The sequence below is a fragment of the Triticum aestivum genome, chromosome 4A, assembly GCF_018294505.1.
Source record: "Triticum aestivum cultivar Chinese Spring chromosome 4A, IWGSC CS RefSeq v2.1, whole genome shotgun sequence".
Lineage (NCBI taxonomy): Eukaryota > Viridiplantae > Streptophyta > Magnoliopsida > Poales > Poaceae > Triticum > Triticum aestivum.
In genome coordinates, this window is record NC_057803.1 from 114,820,166 (window position 1) to 114,830,735 (window position 10,570).

Below are 10,570 nucleotides of genomic sequence, written 5' to 3' on the forward strand. Positions count from 1 at the left end.
GAAACTTATTTTGCAGAGCCGGACACTACCTTTGTGTTCAAAATCTTCTATGAAGTACTTGGAGGAGGAACCCGCCTTGCAATGCCGAAGACAATCTGCGCGCCGGACTCGTCGTCATTGAAGCCTGGTTCAGGGGCTACTGAGGGAGTCCTGGATTAGGGGGTGTCCGAATGGCCGGACTATACCTTCGGCCGGACTCCTGGACTATGAAGATACAAGATTGAAGACTTCGTCCCGTGTTCGGAAGGGACTTTCCTTGGCGTGGAAGGCAAGCTTGGCGGCACGGACATGTAGATCTCCTACCATTGTAACCGACTCTGTGTAACCCTAGCCCTCTCTGGTGTCTATATAAACCGGAGAGTTTTAGTCCGTAGGGCGAACAACAATCATACCATAGGCTAGCTTCTAGGGTTTAGCCTCTCTGATCTCGTGGTAGATCTACTCTTGTACTACCCATATCATCAATATTAATCAAGCAGGACGTAGGGTTTTACCTCCATCAAGAGGGCCCGAACCTGGGTAAAACATCGTGTCCCCTGCCTCCTGTTACCATCCGGCCTAGACGCACAGTTTGGGACCCCCTACCCGAGATCCACCGGTTTTGACACCGACAACATGGGAGAAAGCCCTTATTGGGCACAGAAGCCAAGAGGTCCAAACATTTATGGGACCGGACACTCCTTTACAAATGTTCGAAAGATGGAGAAGAACCCGCCTTGCAATGCCGAAGACAATACTACGCGCCGGACTCATCGTCATTGAAGCCTGGTTCGGGGGCTACTCAGGGAGTCCTGGATTAGGGGGTATCCGGACAGCCGGATTATATCCTTTGGCCGGACTGTTGGACTATGAAGATACAAGATTGAAGACTTCGTCTTGTGTCTGGATGGGACTCTACTTGGCGTGGAAGGCAAGCTAGGCAATACTGATATGTATATCTCCTCCGTTGTAACCGACCTTGTGTAACCCTAGCCCTCTCCGGTGTCTATATAAACCGGAGGGTTTTAGTCCGTAGGACAACATACAATCATACCATAGGCTAGCTTCTAGGGTTTAGCCTCTCCGATCTCGTGGTAGATCAACTCTTGTAATACTCATATCATCAAGAATAAATCAAGCAGGACGTAGGGTTTTACCTCCATCAAGAGGGCCCGAACCTGGGTAAAACATCGTGTCCCCTGCCTCCTGTTACCATCCGCCTTAGATGCACAGTTCGGGACCCCCTACCCGAGATCCGCCAGTTTTGACACCAACAGTGTCCTTGCCCATAAGATTCTAATTCTAGGTTCCTCCTAATTTTTCTATAATCAACATGTTTTTTAATTTTTATTTTCATTTTTGATTTTAAAACGTATACGTAAAACACAATCTACTAAATTAATTCTTTGATCTAAATTTCACCTACTAGTTTTTATAATATTTCAGGGGCTAATGAAACTAAAATTCAATTCTCTCAATTCCTCGGCAATCGTGCCAAAAACTCGAATTCCTTTTTATTACCTTTTTGATAAATTATAACCACAACATTGTCATCTTAGCGGATTATTATACCGTCTTCGCATTTGAACTCTTTACATGTATGTACAATTACAGTTCGAATTACTTTGGATCTTTCTAAAGGCATTTGGGGCAATGCGTCTTTGATTACAACAACAATAATATCACCAATACGAGCATATCGTTGATTACCAGCATCTCCTATGACTCAAATACACATCAATTTTCGAGCTCCACTATTATCTACTACATTAAAAAGGGTTTGAGCTTGAACCATATTATTTTGATTTCGATTTGTTATTTCAATGGAAGCGGATGAAAAAATATTGTCTTTCTAGAAAGAAAAAAGGGGCATTTCTTTTATCTTCCATTCCCCTCTTACTGCCAACTATGGAAATAGCTATCTAGCTACAGTTTCAGATACTCCCCCCATTTCATAAAGTATATGACTGTTTAACAACGGCTACCCATGTTGGGAAATGTTGCATGGAAAACATTTTTTTCCACGCACACGCAAGATCTATCCATGGAGATCAAGATGGGGAGAGTGTGTCTACGTACCCTCGTAGACCGTAAGCGGAACGATTGATGTAGTCGAACTTCTTCGTGCTCCAACCGATCAAGTACCGAACACACGACACCTCCGCGTTCTACACATGTTCTGTTCGGTGACATCCTCCGCCTTCTTGATCCAGCAAGATGGCAAGGTTGTAGATGAGTTCCAATAGCACGAGGGCATGGTGACGGTGATGGTGAAGTGATCTCCGCAGGGCTTCACCTAAGCACTACGAAAATATGACCGGGGGTGTAAACAGTGGAGGGGGGCGCCACACACGGCTAAGGGATTGATGTGCTTATGCTAGGCGCCCCCCTCCCACATATAATAGGTGGGGGGAGGGAGCAGCCAGGAGGGTGCGCCAAGTAGGCCGAATCCTACTTAGGGTCCTCCGCAAGTGGTGCCCCCCTTTCCTTATTTGCCGGAGAAGAAAAGAAAGGGGGGAAGAGAGATGGAAGAGGAGGCCAAATCCTCCCCCTTTCTTTCCCCACTTGAGCGGCTGCCATGGGGGCACGCCAGCCCCTTGCGGGATGGTGTGATCCCCTCTTGTGGGCCAATAGGCCCAATACTCTCCCGGGGGTGACCGGTACCCCCTCTGGTACTCCGATGACTATCCGGTTTTCTCCAAAACACTTCCGATGTCTGAATACCATCGTCCTATATATCACTATTTACCTCTTGACCATTTTGAGACTCCTCGTCATGTCCGTGATCACATACGGGATTCCGACCAACATTCTTTCACCAAATCATATAACTCATATAACACTATATCATCAACAAACGTTAAGCGTGCGGACCCAACGGGCTCGAGAACTATGTAGACCTGTCTGAGAAACCTCTCCAGTCAATAACCAATAGTGGAACCTGGATGCCCATATTGTCTCATACATATTCTAGGAAGATCTTTATCGGTCGAACCGTTATGACAACATACGTAATTCCCTTTGTCCATCGGTATGTTACTTGCCCGAGATTTTATCATCGGTATCTTCATACCTAGTTCAATCTCGTTACTGGCAAGTCTCTTTACTCGTTACGTAATACATCACCTTGTGACCAACTGCTTAGTCATTTGCTTGCAAGCTTATGATGTGTATTACCGAGAGGGCCCAGAGATACCTCTCCTATACCCGGAGTGACAAATCCTAATCTCGATTTATGCCAACTCAACAAACACCTTCGGAGATACCTGTAGAGCATCTTTATGATCATCCAGTTAAGTTGTGACATTTGATAGCACACAAGGTACTCCTGCGGTATCCGGGAATTGCATAATCTCATAGTCAAAGGAATATGTACTTGACATGGAGAAAGCAATAGCAATAAACTGAACGATCATAATGCTAAGCTAACAGATGGGTCTTGTCCATCACATCATTCTCCTAATGATGTGATCCCATTATCAAATGACAACACATGTCCATGGTTAGGAAACCTTAACCACTTTTGATCAACGAGCTAGTCTTGTAGAGGCTTACTAGGGACATGGTACTTGTTTATGTATTCACACATGTATTTAAGTTTCCAATCAATAAAATTCTAGCATGAATAATAAACCTTTATCATGAATAAGGAAATATAAAATAACAACTTTATTATTGCATCTAGGGCATATTTCCTTCAGTCTCCCACTTGCACTAGAGTTAGTAATCTAGACTACATTGTAATGAATCTAACACCCATGGAGTCTTGGTGCTGATCATGTTTTGCTCGCGGAAGAGGCTTAGTCAATGGGTCTGCTACATTTAGATCCGTATGTATTCCACAAACTTCTATGTCTCCATCCTTGACCTTTTCACGAATGGAGTTGAAGCGTCTCTTGATGTGTTTAGTCTTCTTGTGAAACCTGGATTCCTTCAGCAAGGCAATTGCTCCAGTGTTGTCACAAAATATTTTCATTGGACCCACTGGTTATTATACCCAGATCAGATATGAACTCCTTCATCCAGACTCCTTCATGAGCTGCTTCCAAAGCAGTTATGTACTCTGCTTCACAAGTAGATCCCGCCACGACGCTCTGCTTGGAACCGCACCAATCGACAGCTCCACCATTCAATATAAACACATATCCGGTTTGTGACTTAGAGTCATCCGGATCAGTGTTGAAGCTAGCATCGACGTAACCATTTACGATGAGCTCTTCATCACCTCCATAAACGAGAAACATATCCTTTGTCCTTTTCAGGTACTTTAGGAAGTTCTTGATCGCTGTCCAGTGATCCACTCCTATATTACTTTGGTACCTCCCTGCCAAACTGATAGCAAGGCACACATCAGGTTTGGTACACATCATAGCATACATGATAGAACCTATGGTTGACGCATAGGGAATGGCTTTCATTTTCTCTCTATCTTCTACAGTGGTCGGGCTTTGAGTCTGGCTCAACTTCACACCTTGTAACACAGGCAATAACCCTTTATTTTACTGATCCATTTTGAACTTATCCAAAACTTTATCAAGGTATGTGCTTTGTGAAAGTCCTATTAAGCGTCTCGATCTATCTCTATAGATCTTGATGCCCAATATATAAGCAGGTTCACCGAAGTCTTTCATTGAAAAATTCTTATTCAAGTATCCTATTATGCTATCCAGAAATTCTATATCATTTCTGATCAACAATATGTCATCCACATATAATATCAGAAATTCTACATAGCTCCCACTCACTTTCTTTTAAATACAGGTTTCACCGTAAGTCTGTATAAAACCATATGCTTTGATCACCTCATCAAAGCGATATTCCAACTTTGAGATGCTTGAACCAGTCCATAGATGGATTGCTGGAGCTTGCACACTTTGTTAGCACCTTTAGGATCGACAAAACCTTCTGGTTGCATCAGATACAACACTTCTTTAAGAAATCCATTAAGGAATGCAATTTTGACATCCATTTGTCAAATTTCATAATTATAAAATACGACAATTGCTAACATGATTCAGAATGACTTAAGCATCGCTGGGGGTGAGAAGGTCTCATCGTAGTCAACCCCTTGAACTTGTCACAAACCTTTCACTACAAGTCAAGGTTTGTAGATGGTGACATCACCATCAGCGTCTGTCTTCTTCTTGAAGATCCATTTATTCTCAAAAATGGCTTGCCGATCATCGGGCAAGTCCACCAAAGTCCACACTTTGTTCTCATACATGGATCCTATCTTAGATTTCATGGCATCTAGCCATTTATCGGAATCTGGGATCATTATCACTTCTTCATAGTTCGTAGGTTCGTCATGGTCTAGTAACATGACTTCTAGGACATGATTACCGTACCTCTCTGGTGTCGTACATGCTCTATTCGACATACAAGGTCCAGTAGTAACTTGATCGGAAGTTTCATGATCATCATCATTAACTTCCTCTCTAGTTGGTGTAGGCATCATGGGAACGGATTTCTCTGATGTGCTACTTTTAGAATTGAGAGAAGGTACAGTTACCTCATCAAGTTCTACTTTCCTCCCACTCACTTCTTTCGAGAGAAACTCCTTCTCTAGAAATGTTCCATTCTTGGCAACAAAGGTCTTGCCTTCGGATCTGTGGTAGAAGGTGTACCCCATTGTTTCCTTAGGGTATCCAGTGGAGACACACTTCTCCGATTTGGGTTCGAGCTTATCAGGCTAAAGCCTTTTGACATAAGTGTCGCAGCCCCAAACTTTAAGAAATGACAGCTTAGGTTTGTTGCTAAACCATAGTTCATACGGTGTCATCTCAATGGATTTAGATGGTACCCTATTTAACATTAATGCAGTTGTCTCTAATGCATAACCCCAAAACAATAGTGGTAAATCGGTAGGAGACATCATAGAATGCACCATATCCAATAAAGTACGGTTATGACGTTCGAACATACCATTACGTTGTGGTGTTCCAGGTGGCGTGAGTTGTGAAACAATTCCACATTGTTTTAAATAAAGGCAAAACTCGTAACTCCAAAATTCGCCTCCGTGATCAGATCATAGAAACTTTATTTTGTTGTTACGAGGATTCTCTACTTCACTCTGAAATTCTTTGAACTTTTCAAATGTTTCAGATTTGTGTTTCATTAAGTAGATATACCCATACCTACTCAAATCATCTGTGAAGGTCAGAAAATAACGATACCCGTCGAGTGCTTCAACACTCATTGAACCGCATACATCAGTATGAATAATTTCCAATAAGTCATTAGCTCGCTCTATTGTTCCAGAGAATGGAGTTTTAGTCATCTTGCCCATGAGGCATGGTTCACAAGTATCAAATGATTCATAATCAAGTGATTCCAAAAGTCCATCAGCATGGAGTTTCTTCATGCGTTTTACAAAAATATGACCTAAACAACAGGCCACAAGTATGTTGCACTATCAATATCAACTTTGCATCTTTTGGCATCAATATTATTGATATGTGTATCACTACTATTGAGATTCAATAAGAATCGACCACTCTTCAAGGGTGCATGACCATAAAAGATATTACTCATATAAATAGAACAACCATTATTCTCTGATTTAAATGAACCGTCTCACACTAAAAAAGGATCCAGATATATTGTTCATGCTCAACGCTGGCACCAAATAACAATTATTCAGGTCTAAAACTAATATCGAAGGTAGATGTAGAGGTAGAATGCCGATGGCAATCACATCGACCTTGTAACCATTCCCGACATGCATCGTCACCTCGTCCTTAGCCAATCTTTTTTTAATCCATAGCTCCTGTTTTGAGTTACAACTATGAGCAACCGAACCATTATCAAGTGTTAGCGAACATAGCATGCAATTTCAAAAAAATTCCTATGATCATGCAAGATCTATCTAGGTGATGCATAGCAACGAGAGGGGGAGAGTGTGTCCATGTACCCTCGTAGACCGAAAGCAGAAGCGTTAGCTTAACACTGTTGATGTAATCGAACATCTTCACCATCCAACCGATCAAGTACCGAACGTGTGACACCTCCGAGTTCAACACACGTTCAGTTCGATGACGTCCCTCGAACTCTTGATCCAGCAAAGTGTCGAGGGAGAGTTTCTTCAGCACGACGGCGTGGTGACAGTGATGGTGATGGTGATGTGATTCGCGAGGGCTTCGCCTAAGCACCACGACAATATGACCAGAGGGGTAAACTGTGCAGGGGGGCATCGCACACGGCTAAGAAACAATTGTTGTGCTTTGGGGTGCCCCCTGCCCCCGTATATAAAGGAGGAGGGGAGGAGGTCGGCCCTAGGGGCGCGCCCAAGTGGGGGGAAACCGACTAGGACTCCCAATCCTAGTCGCCCCCCTTTCCTTTCTTTCGGAGGGGGAAAAGGGAAGGAGAGGGAGAGGGAGAGGGAGAAGGAAAGGGGGCCACGCCGCCTCCCCCTTGTCCAATTCGGACTCCCATGGTGGGGGCGCCACCCCTTGCGGGCTCCCCTCTCTATCCCCTATGGCCCATGTAGGCCCATTACTTCCCCGGGGGGTTCCGGTAACCTCCCGGTACTCCAAAAAATACCCGAAACATTCCGGAACCATTCCGATATCCGAGTACCATCATCCAATATATCAATCTTTACCTCTCAACCACTTTGAGACTCCTCGTCATGCCCGTGATCTCATCCGGGACTCCAAACAATCTTTGGTCACCAAAACACATAAATCATAATACAAATCGTTGTCGAATGTTAAGCGTCCGGATACAGGTTCGAGAACTATGTAGACTTGACAGAGACACATCTCCAATCAATAATCAATAGCGGAACCTGGATGCTCATATTGGTTCCTACATATTCTACGAAGATCTTTATCGGTCAAACCGCAATGACAACATACGTCATTCCCTTTGTCATCGGTATGTTACTTGCCCGAGATTCGATCGTCGGTATCTTCATACCTAGTTCAATCTCGTTACCGGCGAGTCTCTTTACTTGTTCCATAATGCATCATCCCGCAACTAACTCATTAGTCACATTGCTTGCAAGGCTTATCGTGATGTGCATCATCGAGAGGGCCTAGAGATACCTCTCTGATACTCGGAGTGACAAATCCTAATCTCGATCTATGCCAACCCGAAAAACACCTTCGGAGACAACTGTAGAGCATCTTTATAATCACCCGGTTCCGTTGTTACGTTTGATAGCACACAAGGTGTTCCTCCGGTATTCAGGAGTTGCATAATCTCATAGTCAAAGGAATATGTATAAGTCATGAAGAAAGCAATAGCAATAAACTTTATCGATCATTATGCTAAGCTAATGAATGGGTCTTGTCCATCACATCATTCTCCTATTGATGCGATCCCATTCATCAAATGAAAACACATGTCTATGGTCAGGAAACTTGACCATCTTTGATTAACGAGCTAGTCAAGTAGAGGTATAATAGGGACACTCTGTTTGTCTATATATTCACACATGTATCAGTTTCCGGTTAGTACAATTCTAGCATGAATAATAAACATTTATCGTGATATAAGGAAATATAAATAAAAACTTTATTATTGCCTCTAGGGCATATTTCCTTCAGTCTCCCACTTCCACTAGAGTCAATAATCTAGATTACATTGTAATGATTCTAACACCCATGGAGTCTTGGCGCTGATCATGTTTTGCTCGTGGAAGAGGCTTAGTCAACGGGTCTGCAACATTCAGATCCGCATGTATTTTGCAAATCTCTATGTCTCCCTCCTTGACCTTGATCGCGGATGGAGTTTAAGCGCCTCTTGATGTGTTTGGTTCTCTTGTGAAATCTGGATTCCTTCCCTAAGGCAATTGCTCCAGTATTGTCACAAAATATTTTCATTAGATCCGATGCACTAGGTATTACACCTAGATCGGATATGAACTCCTTCATCGAGACTCCTTCATTTGCTACTTCCGAAGCAGCTATGTACTCCGCTTCACATGTAGATCCCTCCACCATGCTCTGCTTGGAACTGCACCAACTGACAGCTCCACCATTCAATATAAATATGTATCCCGTTTGTGACTTAGAGTCATCCGGATCAGTGTCAAAGCTAGCATCGACGTAACCATTTATGACAAGCTCATTGTCATGTCCATAAACGAGAAACATATCCTTAGTCCTTTTTAGGTATTTCAGGATGTTCTTGTCTGCTGTCCAGTGATCCACTCATGGATTACTTTGGTACCTCCCTGCTAAACTTATAACAAGGCACACATCAGGTCTGGTACACAACATTGCATACATGATACAACCTATGGCTGAGGCATAGGGAATGACTTTCATTTTCTCTCTATCTTCTGAAGTGGTCGGGCATTGAGTCTGACTCAACTTCACACCTTGTAACACATGCAAGAACCCTTTCTTTGACTGATCCATTTTGAACTTCTTCAAAACTTTATCAAGGTATGTGCTTTGAATGTCCAATTAAGCATCTTGATCTATCTCTATAGATCTTGATGCCCAATATATAAGCAGCTTCACCGAGGTCTTTCATTGAAAAATTCTTATTCAAGTATCCTTTTATGCTATCCAGAAATTCTATATTATTTCCAATCAACAATATGTCATACACATATACTATTAGAAATGCTACAGAGCTCCCACCCACTTTCTTCTAAATACAGGCTTCTCCAAAAGTCTGTACAAAACCATATGCTTTGATCATACTGTCAAAGCGTATATACCAACTCCGAGAGGCTTGCACCAGTCCATAAGAGGATCGCTGGAGCTTGCACATTTTGTTATCACCTTTAGGATCGACAAAACCTTCTGGTTGCATCATATACAACTCTTCTTTAAGAATTCCATTAAGGAATGCAATTTTGACATCCATTTGCCAAATTTCATAATCATAAAATGTGGCAATTGCTAACATGATTTGGACAGACTGTAACGCCCTCGATGCGGCTATATCTCCCACGTGTCGAAGCACGACTTAGAGGCATAACCGCATTGAAAGCAATGTCGCAAGTGAGGTAATCTTCACACAACCCATGTAATACATAAGGGAAAGAGATACATAGTTGGCTTACAATCGCCACTTCACACAATACATGAATAAAGCATTACATCATCCAGATACAATCAAGTCCGACTACGGAACCAAAATAAAAGAAGACTACCCCCAATGCTACACAGATCCCCGATCGTCCCGACTGGGCTCCACTACTGAACAACTAGAACGAAACAACACAAACACAAGATCTTCATCGAGCTCCTCCTTGAGCTTGGTTGCGTCATCTGCATGGTCTCATCGGCACCTGCAAGCTAGTTTTGGAAGTATCTGTGAGTCACGGGGACTCAGCAATCTCACACCCTCGCGATCAAGACTATTTAAGCTTATAGGAAGGGTAAAAGGTATGAGGTGGAGCTGCAACAAGCGACTAGCATATATGGTGGCTAACATACGCAAAAGAGAGCGAGAAGAGAAGGCAAAAGCATGGTCGAACAACTATGATCAAGAACTGATCCTAGAACAACCTACGTCAAGCATTACTCCAACACCGTGTTCACTTCCCGGACCCCGCCGAGAAGAGACCATCACGGTACCACACGCGGTTGATGTATTTTAAATAAGGTCAACTTTAGGTTTTCTACAA